General features: G+C 46.5%; 1 protein-coding gene across 1 annotated transcript in view; it reads right to left on the bottom strand.

Annotated features, from left to right (window-relative positions):
* The window catches only part of MYO16 (myosin XVI), a 643,638-nt gene extending 632,905 nt beyond the window's left edge, over window positions 1-10,733 (bottom strand). The window contains exon 1 of the mRNA XM_053563761.1: window positions 10,620-10,733. The gene's annotated coding sequence lies outside the window, so the exon portion shown is untranslated. The remainder of the gene's footprint in view (window positions 1-10,619) is intronic.
* Window positions 10,734-10,953: the final 220 nt, after the last annotated feature.

The following is a 10,953-nucleotide window of genomic DNA, read 5'->3' on the forward strand; positions in this document are numbered from 1 at the left end:
TCAAAGTATATCAGTGCCAAAACCAGTGAAATGCAAAGGAAGTCAGGAAAACAGAAAAAGGACAGAACAGCTACAAAAAAAAAAAGAAAGAAACTCAATCCATTTACATTTAAAATGTCTGATAAGGAAAGACTTAGTATTTTCATTTTGTTAAAATCCGAAATCAAAAAACACAGAGCGGCTGAGTGGATTTTTAAAAACCGAAGATCTAGCTACATGCAACGTTCAAAACCTCTTTGATGTAAGGACTTAAACACACTGAAAGTGAAAGGATGGCGATTTCATACGCACGGTAATTTAAAAAGGGCAATGTGGTCGTGCTTGTATCAGACAAAATAGACTTTAAGTCAGAAATTGTGACAAAGCAGGACATTTCAAAGACCAGTTCACCGAAAGCTACAAAACACGGCTGAAAGGACCTAAAGACACAAGCAAGCAGAGAGACGGCCTGTGATTATGAATCGGAAGACTTAATACTGTCAGTATGTTCATACTACTAGAGCTGGCATACAAATTCCACACAATCCCTACCAGAATCCAATGGCATTCTTGGTAAAAATAGAAAAAAATATTTAAATATTTAAAAATGTTTAAGAATGAAGTGGGAGGCCTCACACTTTCTGACTTTAACACATATTAAAACCTACTGTAATTAAAACAGTACAGCACTGGCACAAAACAGACATAAGGCCTCATGGCACAGAACAGAGAGCCCGGAAATAAACCCTTCCATGCACAGTCAAATTATCTTCAACAAGAGTGTCAAAACCACACAATGGGGAAAGAATGGTGTCTTTAACAAATGGTGTTCAGAAAATTAGATATCCACATGCAAAAGAATGACATTTGACCTTTACCTTATGCCAGCAGTTCTCAACCTGTGCATCACGACCCCTTTGTAACAATGAAAATACACCCTGCATGTCAGATATTTACATTATGATTCATAACAGTAGCAAAATTACAGTTATGAAGTAGCAACGAAAATAATTTTATGGTTGGGGGTCACCACAACATGAGGAACTGTATTAAAGGGTCGTGGCATTAGGAGGCATTAGGAAGGTTGAGAACCACTGCCTTATGCCATATACAAGCCCCCCCCCCAAATGGATTAAAGACCTAAACATATTGGTAGGGAATAGGAGAAATCATTTTCAAACTGTATACTTACAACAACAGCTGTGATGGCCATTCCAGAAAAAGAGTTCCAAAATTGCTTTAAAGGATGGTCTAGGCCAGGCGTCCTCAAAGTTTTTAAACAGGGGGCCAATTCACTGTCCCTCAGATGGCTGGAGGGCCAGACTATAGTTTAAAAAAAAAACAAACTATGAACAGATTCCTATGCACACTGCACATATGTTATTTTGAAGTAAAAAACAAAACGGGAACAAATACAATTCACACCACTTCACGTGGCCCACGGGCCGCAGTTTGAGGACGCCTGGTCTAGGCTCTGGTGTCAGTGTACAGCTTCCTAAGGAGAGAGCATCAAAAGTGACCAGTGTGATACTCAGCAATGAGGTATGTGACACTTTTTCTGGGATGAGCTCACAAACTTAATTGTCCAATCTCATATATGATAAGGGGTTAACAGAAAGAATAAGTAAAGAACTCTTACAAATCAATAATTGAAAAAAAATCAAACAACCTCATTAAAAAATGGGCAAATGACTTAGACCTTTCCCCAAAAAAGACATACCAATGGCCAATAGCCTACGAAAAGATGCTTGACCTCATTAAACGTCAGGGAAATGCAAATCAAAAGCACCATGAGCTATCACTTTAGGATGGCACTATCAAGAAAACAGAAAAAACAAGTGTTGGTGAGGATGTGGATGAATTATAACCCCTGTGCACTGATGGTGGAAATGTAAAACGGTACATCCACTGTGTAAAACAGTATTGAGTTTCCTCAAAAAATTAAAAGTAGATCGCCATGTGACAAAGCAATCCTATTTCTGGGTTTAGATCCAAAAGAATTGAACACAGGATCAATGAACATGTATACCCATGTTCACTGCAGCATTATTCACAATAGCCAACGTGAAAACAGCTGAAATTTCTACCGGAAAATATACGAATGTGACATACAGATGCAATAGAATACTATTCAGCTCTAATAAAAAAGAAATACAATCATAGACTACACCACAGATAAATCTTGAAGTCAAATACTGTGTTATTCCATTTACATGTGGTTCCTCCAGTAGTGAACTCACAGAAAGAGCAAATAGAATGTGCTCACCAAGGGCCTGGAGGTCTGAGGGGTCCAGGGAGTGGTCCTGTGGGTACAGAGATGCTGCTCTGCAAGGTAAAAAAGTTCGTAGCAGGACGATGTGGACATTAAACACTGCTGTGCTGGACACTTAAACGTGGTTAAGATGGTGAGTTGTGCTATGTGTATTTTACTACAGTCAGAATAGAAAACCTGGAACCAAGTAAAGCAAAAAAAAAAAGAGTAAATAAACCTAAACTCTACCATAAATTCTTAAAACATGGGAACCTTAGAAATTAGCCCAAATCCCTAATTTTGTAGAGAAGCAAATAGGAACATTACTTCTGTCTTGGTTTCCTTCTATGACTGAGCGTCAGGCTCATTTCAATGACTGGCTATTGTGAACTTCTCTGCCTCCTCATGTTTCAAAGGTTTAAAAATTATTTGTTATGCATGCATACATTATTTATATTTTTTTATCTCAATCTATATACCAATTTTTAGCTTCCAGGCTACCTCTTTATGAAGCCCAGGACCTCAGATTTCCCTGGCATCTCTGTAATTCTCTGTCCTGTCTCAAAGCTCATCAGTGGCCCTCATGAAGTCATGTTTGCAGTTTTCAGTATTCTGGCATCTCCTGAGCTGACTTGAATTCATGTAAGAGAACTAGATACGTTTTTGTTTTAATTTCTTCACCTACCTAAATTTGTTTCTTTTTTACTTTTTTGTAGCTCCTTCTCCTTGGTTAAGAGGATGGAGGCCCAAGTTACAACACATTGATCCACTCTGAAACCATGTCCACTTTGTATGTCGTCAATGCCCAGCAGAGTCTGACCACTGCCCAGCTGTTCTTGGTACTTGCACTTTGTCTACGCATTTCACAGACGAGGCCTAGGAAAGTCCTCTCGTGCACTTGCCAGACAAGTAAGAAGCAGAGCCAGAATTCCAACCAATGTGTGTCCACCTCAAGTTCAGTCTCTTCCCGACCATTTACACCCTGTTGCAAATTCCTGCCTCCATTTCTCTTGTATAATCTATTATTAGGAAACCCTGTCTGGCATCCTTATCTGAATGTTTATGTGTCCACTGCTTTAGCAAACTCCCTTCCTGAGAAATAACGTCTTGAGCTCATTCCAGAAAACTGTTACTTGTTTTCACACACTATAAAATGAAAATAGTGACAAACTGTGCAAAAATATTTTCTCAGTATTTGGTTCTACTAAGTTCCTTTACTTCTTAAATCAAATTTCTTTTGTCTTGCTCTTGCATATAGTTTAAATCACTGAAATAAATGTAAAGTTAATGTCTCTCTATTCTAAATAATAAAGATGTTATAAAAGGCATATTAATAGACTTTTCAAAAGATTTCGGAACTCATGAAATTAGTTCAGCCCAGGGACTCTCAACTTTGTGCTACTGAGCCTCTCAGTAAAGATCTTAATTCTTTAGAACCAAGAATCTAAATTAGAAAGAAAATGAGTGCAGCTAAAGAAGCCTTTATCATTCTTAAAGGAGTAATTTAATCTGCCAAATGTGTTCATTAAAGGCTTACAGTACCACATGCTAGAGGTTTTAACCTTCCAGGCTTATTTTTAAAACATTCATTCAAGTAATAAAAACAAAATTAAAATACTTTCAACATTTTGGTTATAGAAAAAAGGATATTCACATGTCAATTTTTAGGCATAATTCAATTCAGTTTATAAGAATTTGAATGTCAAGTTCATTGTTATCTACAGCTGCAAGCATTTCTCAACTGAAAATGCCCATTTTTTTTTAAATGAGGAATTAAATGACTTACTTTACTTACGTTATTTAATAGTAACTATGTCCTTCATGGTAATATCTGTGCATAAGTGGTAAGTATCAAAAAACTTAATAAAAATAACCATAAGACTTTAACTATTTGAAAATAGTAAGAGTTATACTTTCTTTTTTCCCTAAAATTTAATAAATCTACAACTTATTTTAAAATGTCCAGTTTTTCTGGAATTACAATTATTTGCCAAAAGTCAATTACCACGTAAATTATACTAACATGATCTTCATGTTTCCCTGCCCCCAGGGATCAGGATTTCCCAAACAGTCTCCCTAAAGGGCCCAGGAGGAAATGTATTACTCATATGGACCATAGATCTTCAGTTGGTCACACATTCCTCGTTTGGTTTTCGATATTCTTTTCCATACATTGAAAGTGCAAACAAGAGCCCATTTTTAGGTCATGTGCTACATAAACAGGCCAAAGCTGGAATGGCCCATGGCTATAGTTTGTTGTCTCCAGTTGTAGACGGTTTTCTATATGGTACATATTCAAGAAGCATTTTTTATAGGGTTAAAAAAAAAGCCCACAGACTTCCATGCAAGTGGATATCTACTACATGCTAGCAATATAAGTTAGGGTAAATTCCTCAGTCTCCCCAGGTTTTCTTTGCCTTATCTGTGGAATAAGCAAATGACTTTTATGGAATGGAGAAGGGGACAGTGAGTCAGAAGGAAGAATATGGTAGGGTCTGGGATGGTGGGAGAGAGGGGAAGGCTTCCCTGCAGGCAGAGCTTAGGAGCTGTGGAAGTCAAAATCTCCAAAAAGGCACTCTTTAGGCCTCGAAGGCAGCTTTCCCTTGGTTTTTGAGGTGCTTATGTCCCTTCATATAATGCCTGCCACATCTAGACACTTACAGGGAGATGACTAAGAAAGAAGGAACAGGGCGCAGGGAAAGCCGGGCATTTAGATAGAGTGGGGTAACTCAAAGATGAGTGTGCACTAAGGAGCTGTCCAAAGGGAACTCCATGCACCTGGTGCTGGGTAGCTGGTCTAGGTTGGGTTCCAGCTGAACAAACTTAAAGGAAGCTCATTCCCAGCACAAAGGAGAATGAATAAGCACATTAAGAAAGGCCAAGTCCTCTCTGGAGAACTTCAAGCAGCTCCGTGTCATGGGAGGTAGGGCTGTGAATCAGGAGAGGGAGAGAGGGGAGGCTGCAGGTGGCCAGGGATCGGGTCAGGAAGACAGAGGAGCAGCCCCTTTACACTGTAGGGTAACAGGAAATCACGCACGTCTTTTAAGCAGAGGTCCCACAGCCAAATCTGCATTTAAGATAAACCATGCTGGCAACTAACTGTAAGAGCGGTTGAGAAGGGGCCCAGACTGGATCAGGGAGATGAATTAGGATCCATCCCTTAGCCCCAACAGGGGATGATGAAAATTTGGTAGAGGGCAGTCCTAAAAGGCCAGAATGGAGAAGAATGATCTCGGCAACATTCGTAAGATAAATTGTAAAGAGTTGATGAGTAGCGGAAAATGGTACATGGGGTGGCAGAGGAAGGAAGGAGCAAAATGAGGAAAATGTGGGCAGGAAGCAAAGCAAGCCACAAGAGTAACAGGCAGGCATGGAGCCAGCCATGGAGGGGAGGACTCTGCTCTGCATGTAACCAGAGCTAGCAGGGAGCCTCCAGGTACGGCTCTGTGCAGGCAGGCACAGCTGAGGCTGGAGGTGCAGACTGTAGGCACAGCAGTGCAGGGAGTAGGGGAGAAACCTGGGCCTTAAAGTAGAATAGGCAGAGACAAAAGAGTGAGCAGGAAGGAGCCCCTCAGGAGAGGGAAGGAGAAGCTGGACTGCACCGGGCTGAGGAATGATGTGGACAGTGCATGAGGACGGCTTTGCCCCGGCTTCTCCCAGGGCCACAGAAATGGGCACACTACAGAGATTATAAAGGCCACATCATTTAAAACCATTATTTTTTAAATACAAAGTAGTATAAAATCAGTTGATTTGATCCAATCAAAGTTTACTCAAAAATATCAACATTTTGTCTATGCATACTTTTAGATATGCTTGGGTAATGTCAACCCAAGCTTCCTTGGAATTTATGGCTTGGTTTATCTATAAACCAAGGGAAACTCTCACTTCTGATCAGGCTCCCTGCAGGGAAAACAGAGTTCCCGGCCCAAGGAACACGCCACCCTATTCCTTAGAGGTAGAGGATTTCCTTTGCAAAGTCAAGTAATTGTATGCTGGAATAAAGATTCATTTTCAGAAAATGTCCTGACACATTGTGAATAAATTTTTATCATTTTACATTGTGTGAAATGTCTTGTTTGCCATATTACCTTGAAAAAAGCCCATGCTTAAAAGACACACGTTGAGTAAAAACACTTGATCTCAATTAACTCTTAGTTCATTCTGGTCTACAAGGATTGACTGAACCCTCACTGAGTGCTGCTCCAGGGGTGTCTGTTAGGCAGGAAGCTGAAATAGACTTGAAGACAGTTAAACACCAAACAGGAGATAATCATCACCCCGCAGAACGCAGCCTCAGAAGAGTACCTAATTTTGCCTGGGGGCATCCGTGACAGGGTGAAGGAACAGAATCCAGTGTTGCAAAAAGGGGACATGGAATGGATGTGGCCACCCTGCATTGTAGGTGGGACAGTTGTAAGGATCAAATGAGATATTATGTGGAAAAGCAACTTACGGTAAGATGTTGCCTGAGGTTTTCAGTTTCCAGGGCCAAGACATTTTACTTCTCATGACTCCTTAGTCACCGCCTAGCACCTCAGGTGAAAACCATCTGCTTTGACTGCCTGGCTTTTTTTCTAAAGTCCATGCAGGTAAATTGTGTGCCTTTTAATTTCCATAAATTGTTCTTGTTTTCTTGAAATGCTCATTCTTTGCTCTCTGGGAATCTTATTACTACTATTATTTATTCTAGAACAGAATCTAGAAGGGTTGGGGGGCAGGGCACCACACTAGAGAGGGAGGAGGAGGAAGTGCCTTACACCCAGGGCAGGTTTCTCTGGCCAGACTTCCCCTTGTGAGGAAGCAATTAAATCACACTAGCTCCCCACACGTCTAACGCTCCAGTCTGGTGGAAACAGCAAGCCCTAGTGGCCTTGCCAATATCTAGCTGTGTGATCTCAAAAAGAATTACTGATGTCTTCTGGGCCTCATCACCTTCATTTGTAGTTCTGGGAGTGTCAGCAGAACATTTTTAAAAAGTTCCTTTTTACTCCAGCATTTTCTTATTCTGTGAACCTGTGTTACCCTTGGCCTGGATTTGCCCTAGTGGTAAGATCTGGAAAGGCCAGACACAGCTTTGAGGTGCTTAGCTGAGCATAGGCTCACATTTAAAGAAGTATCATCTTCAGATATCACAGTTCCCATGCCATATCTTTTCTCACTTATGCAAATGTTTTAACACATTTACGATCTGCAAGTTATGTACATACATATATATGTATACAAGTATATTTAGATCATATATGCATTCTGTGTGTGACTATGATTTTACCCAACCGATTTTATTCTCTGATTTCTTAAGAAGGAGGAAATGTTTCTATTTTTATTTTATCTCTTTCAAGAACATTCATATGCTGCAGTGGGCCTGTGTTCAGGACACATCTCTTTTATCTGCAGGGGGCTGATTTACTCTCAGATCACATGCTTGTGTCTTCCAGCATTCTCAGACTTGGGGGGGGGGGGCTTTAGAGTATTAATTGCACATGTGAAATATGTTAGCTATTTTAGGGCATACTGAACAGATCGTTTCACTTTATTAAATCCCTCCTTGCCAATTCTCATAGTAAACAGATAAACTCGACCACAGCATTATGCCCTCTAGCTAAAATTTTATTGATTAAGCTTATTTTCCTTCAGTAATTAAACACCACACTCTGGATGATTTTTATGCAAGTAATACAGTCCCTGGGACATACCAATATTATTTGTAAGGCAATGCCATATAGACTGGTTTCCAAAATGTCCATCAAATATAAACCTCAAATGCTCACACAAGTTCATGACATGTGATAGCACAACAGTCCCCAACCTTTTTTGTACTGGGGACCAGTTTCACGGAAGACAATTTTTCCAGGGACTTGGGGAGGAGGACGCGATGGGACAGAGCAGGAAGGCCAGCCACAGGGGGTGTCTGTAACTGGCCTGCAGCTTACCTCCTAGGGTACCCCGGGTTCCTAACAGGCCACAGAGCAGAACTTTGTGGCACCAGGGACCAGTTTCACGAGAGACAATCTTTGCACAGATGGGGCTGGAGGTCTGGGGAGGGAGGAGGGCAGCCTTGGACGAGCCTCCCGGGCAGTGACGCTGTGCAGCCTGGGGGACTGAGGGCCATAGTGAGTGGGGCCATAGATGTTAATGCTAAGTCTATGTCACATATGCTTGTATAAGCTAAAATAATTTCAAACAGAACAACAGACATGTTTGAGACCACCCTTAATCCACAGCTGACAAACTACCTGCAAAGATTTAAGAGCACCAAGAGCAAAATTCAGTTTATTCTGGCAGCTACGCCAAGCCGGTAAGAGGGAAGCGTGAGGGTCCCAGCGCGTCTGGGGTTGGCCCCTCCTCGCCGTGTGGCTTAAGTGCGAAGATCTCATGGATGACTGTGGGGTCCCTGGTCTTTCCTCTTGAAAAGCCCTAGACGTTGGATGGCCTGGGAGCCCCAAACACCCCCAAGAGCACGTGGAAAATGGAGCCAGTGCTTTCCGCTTCCTCCCACACAGACTCCAGAGATGTCCTGAGGTTCGCACAGAAGCCCCAGCTGGGAACAGGCTTCCTGGGCATCTGCACCGGGAGGGAGCGGCTGGCTCTCAGCTCAGGCCGCCCTCCAGCCCAGTCCACTCAGGCTCAGGCCGCCCTCCAGCCCAGTCCACTCAGGCTCAGGCCGCCCTCCAGCCCAGTCCTCTCCGCTCAGGCCGCCCTCCAGCCCAGTCCACTCAGGCTCAGGCCGCCCTCCAGCCCAGTCCACTCAGGCTCAGGCCGCCCTCCAGCCCAGTCCACTCAGGCTCAGGCCGCCCTCCAGCCCAGTCCACTCAGGCTCAGGCCGCCCTCCAGCCCAGTCCTCTCAGGCTCAGGCCGCCCTCCTGCCCAGTCCTCTCTGCTCAGGCCGCCCTCCTGCCCAGTCCTCTCTGTTCAGGCCGCCCTCCAGCCCAGTCCACTCAGGCTCAGGCCGCCCTCCAGCCCAGTCCACTCAGGCTCAGACCGCCCTCCAGCCCAGTCCACTCAGGCTCAGGCGGCCCTCCTGCCCAGTCCTCTCCGCTCAGGCCGCCCTCCAGCCCAGTCCTCTCCGCTCAGGCCGCCCTCCTGCCCCGTCCTCTCCGTTCAGGCCGCCCTCCAGCCCAGTCCTCTCCGCTCGGGCCGCCCTCCAGCCCAGTCCTCTCTGTTCAGGCCGCCCTCCAGCCCAGTCCTCTCCGTTCAGGCCGCCCTCCTGCCCAGTCCTCTCTGCTCAGGCCGCCCTCCAGCCCAGTCCTCTCAGCTCAGGCCGCCCTCCTGCCCAGTCCTCTCTGCTCAGGCCGCCCTCCAGCCCAGTCCTCTCCGTTCAGGCCGCCCTCCAGCCCAGTCCACTCAGGCTCAGGCCGCCCTCCAGCCCAGTCCTCTCTGCTCAGGCCGCCCTCCAGCCCAGTCCTCTCTGTTCAGGCCGCCCTCCTGCCCAGTCCCAGCAGCTAAGTTTTTCTTGGCCCTGCTTAGCAGAAGAAACTCCTCCTCTTTCCTTGGCGAGATAATTCTTCCAGGTGGCAAAGATTAACACACAATTTGAACGTATTGGCTCACTCCCCTAACAGACATCTGAGCCCCAAGTAAGTAAGTAGCTGCCGCTTTTCTGTGAATGACAGAAATGCTAAGAGAACTCGGTGAAAATCCTATCCGTCTCCTTCCGGAGGCGTACAGGGTACCACCTAAGCCGAGCCCTTCTACCGCCTAGCTGGCTTCGCGCAGCCTGGGAGGAGGCGAGATGACCGAGGAGCGGCTTTGTGCCCCTCAGGCGCCCGCCCCGCCGACCCTGCCCGTCACCTGGTCCCGGCCTCTGAGACAATAGAGCTGACCCTGCTGGGGCGTCGTGGTGAGGGGTCAGTGGGATCAGCATAAGAGGCAACAGCTGGGGACCCCTCCTTCACCCCTACATCTTTGTTCCATTCTCTCTTCTTCATCCCCAAAGAAAAAGAGAAAAAGGAAGCGCATCCTCCCGCCGCCCCCCGGAGCGGTCGTATAGGTGACCGCGCGCTTCTCCCATCTCCCTTGGCAACCAGAGCCTCCCAAGTCCCTCCAAATGGCCAGTTTCGCCTCCTCTTCCTGGGCTCGGTCCAGACTTCAGGAGGTTTCTGCTCTCAACCTCCAACCTCCGTTCACACATTGTAAACGGTGGGGAGTCCCCGGTGTTCCGACAAGCCTCCTCTCCACGCCCCCAGGCGTGTCCAGCCTTCACCCTGCTGGAACTCCGGGTGGAGCCCCAACCAGGCACATCCGAACCCCTCGTACTCTCTGGACTCTCCAGCCCCGCGGGGCAGGACAGCGTCTGCGCCCCACCAACCCCCAGATCCAGAGGCGACCCTGCTTGGCCAAGTTCCCCGCGCTGGGGACAAGGCGCGCTGCGCCCCGCCGCCGCCCCTACCTGATGGTGAAGGGTCCACGGGAGCCGGGAGCGCAGCGATGGGCCGCGCTTGGCTTGGGCACCAGCCCGGCGCTGAGACTGAGACCCGGGCAGCGGTTCCTCTGCGCGCGGGGCCGCCGATGCGTGCAGCCCGACCGGCTGGAGACTGGCGTCCGCGGTCGGCCACTCGGTCCGCTGCAGCTCGCTCTGCCTGTGTCTCCGGCCCGCAGCCGCGGCGTCGGCGGCGACACTGTCCCCGCCGGCCCCGCCCCTCCTCTCTCCTCCCCGCGCGCCCCCAGCGCGGCGCGGGTCGCCGGGCTTGACTGCAGCTCCCTGGGCGCCTCGCCCAGCTGCC

This window comes from Nycticebus coucang, chromosome 15 (assembly GCF_027406575.1).
Source record: "Nycticebus coucang isolate mNycCou1 chromosome 15, mNycCou1.pri, whole genome shotgun sequence".
In the NCBI taxonomy this organism is placed as follows: Eukaryota; Metazoa; Chordata; class Mammalia; order Primates; family Lorisidae; genus Nycticebus; species Nycticebus coucang.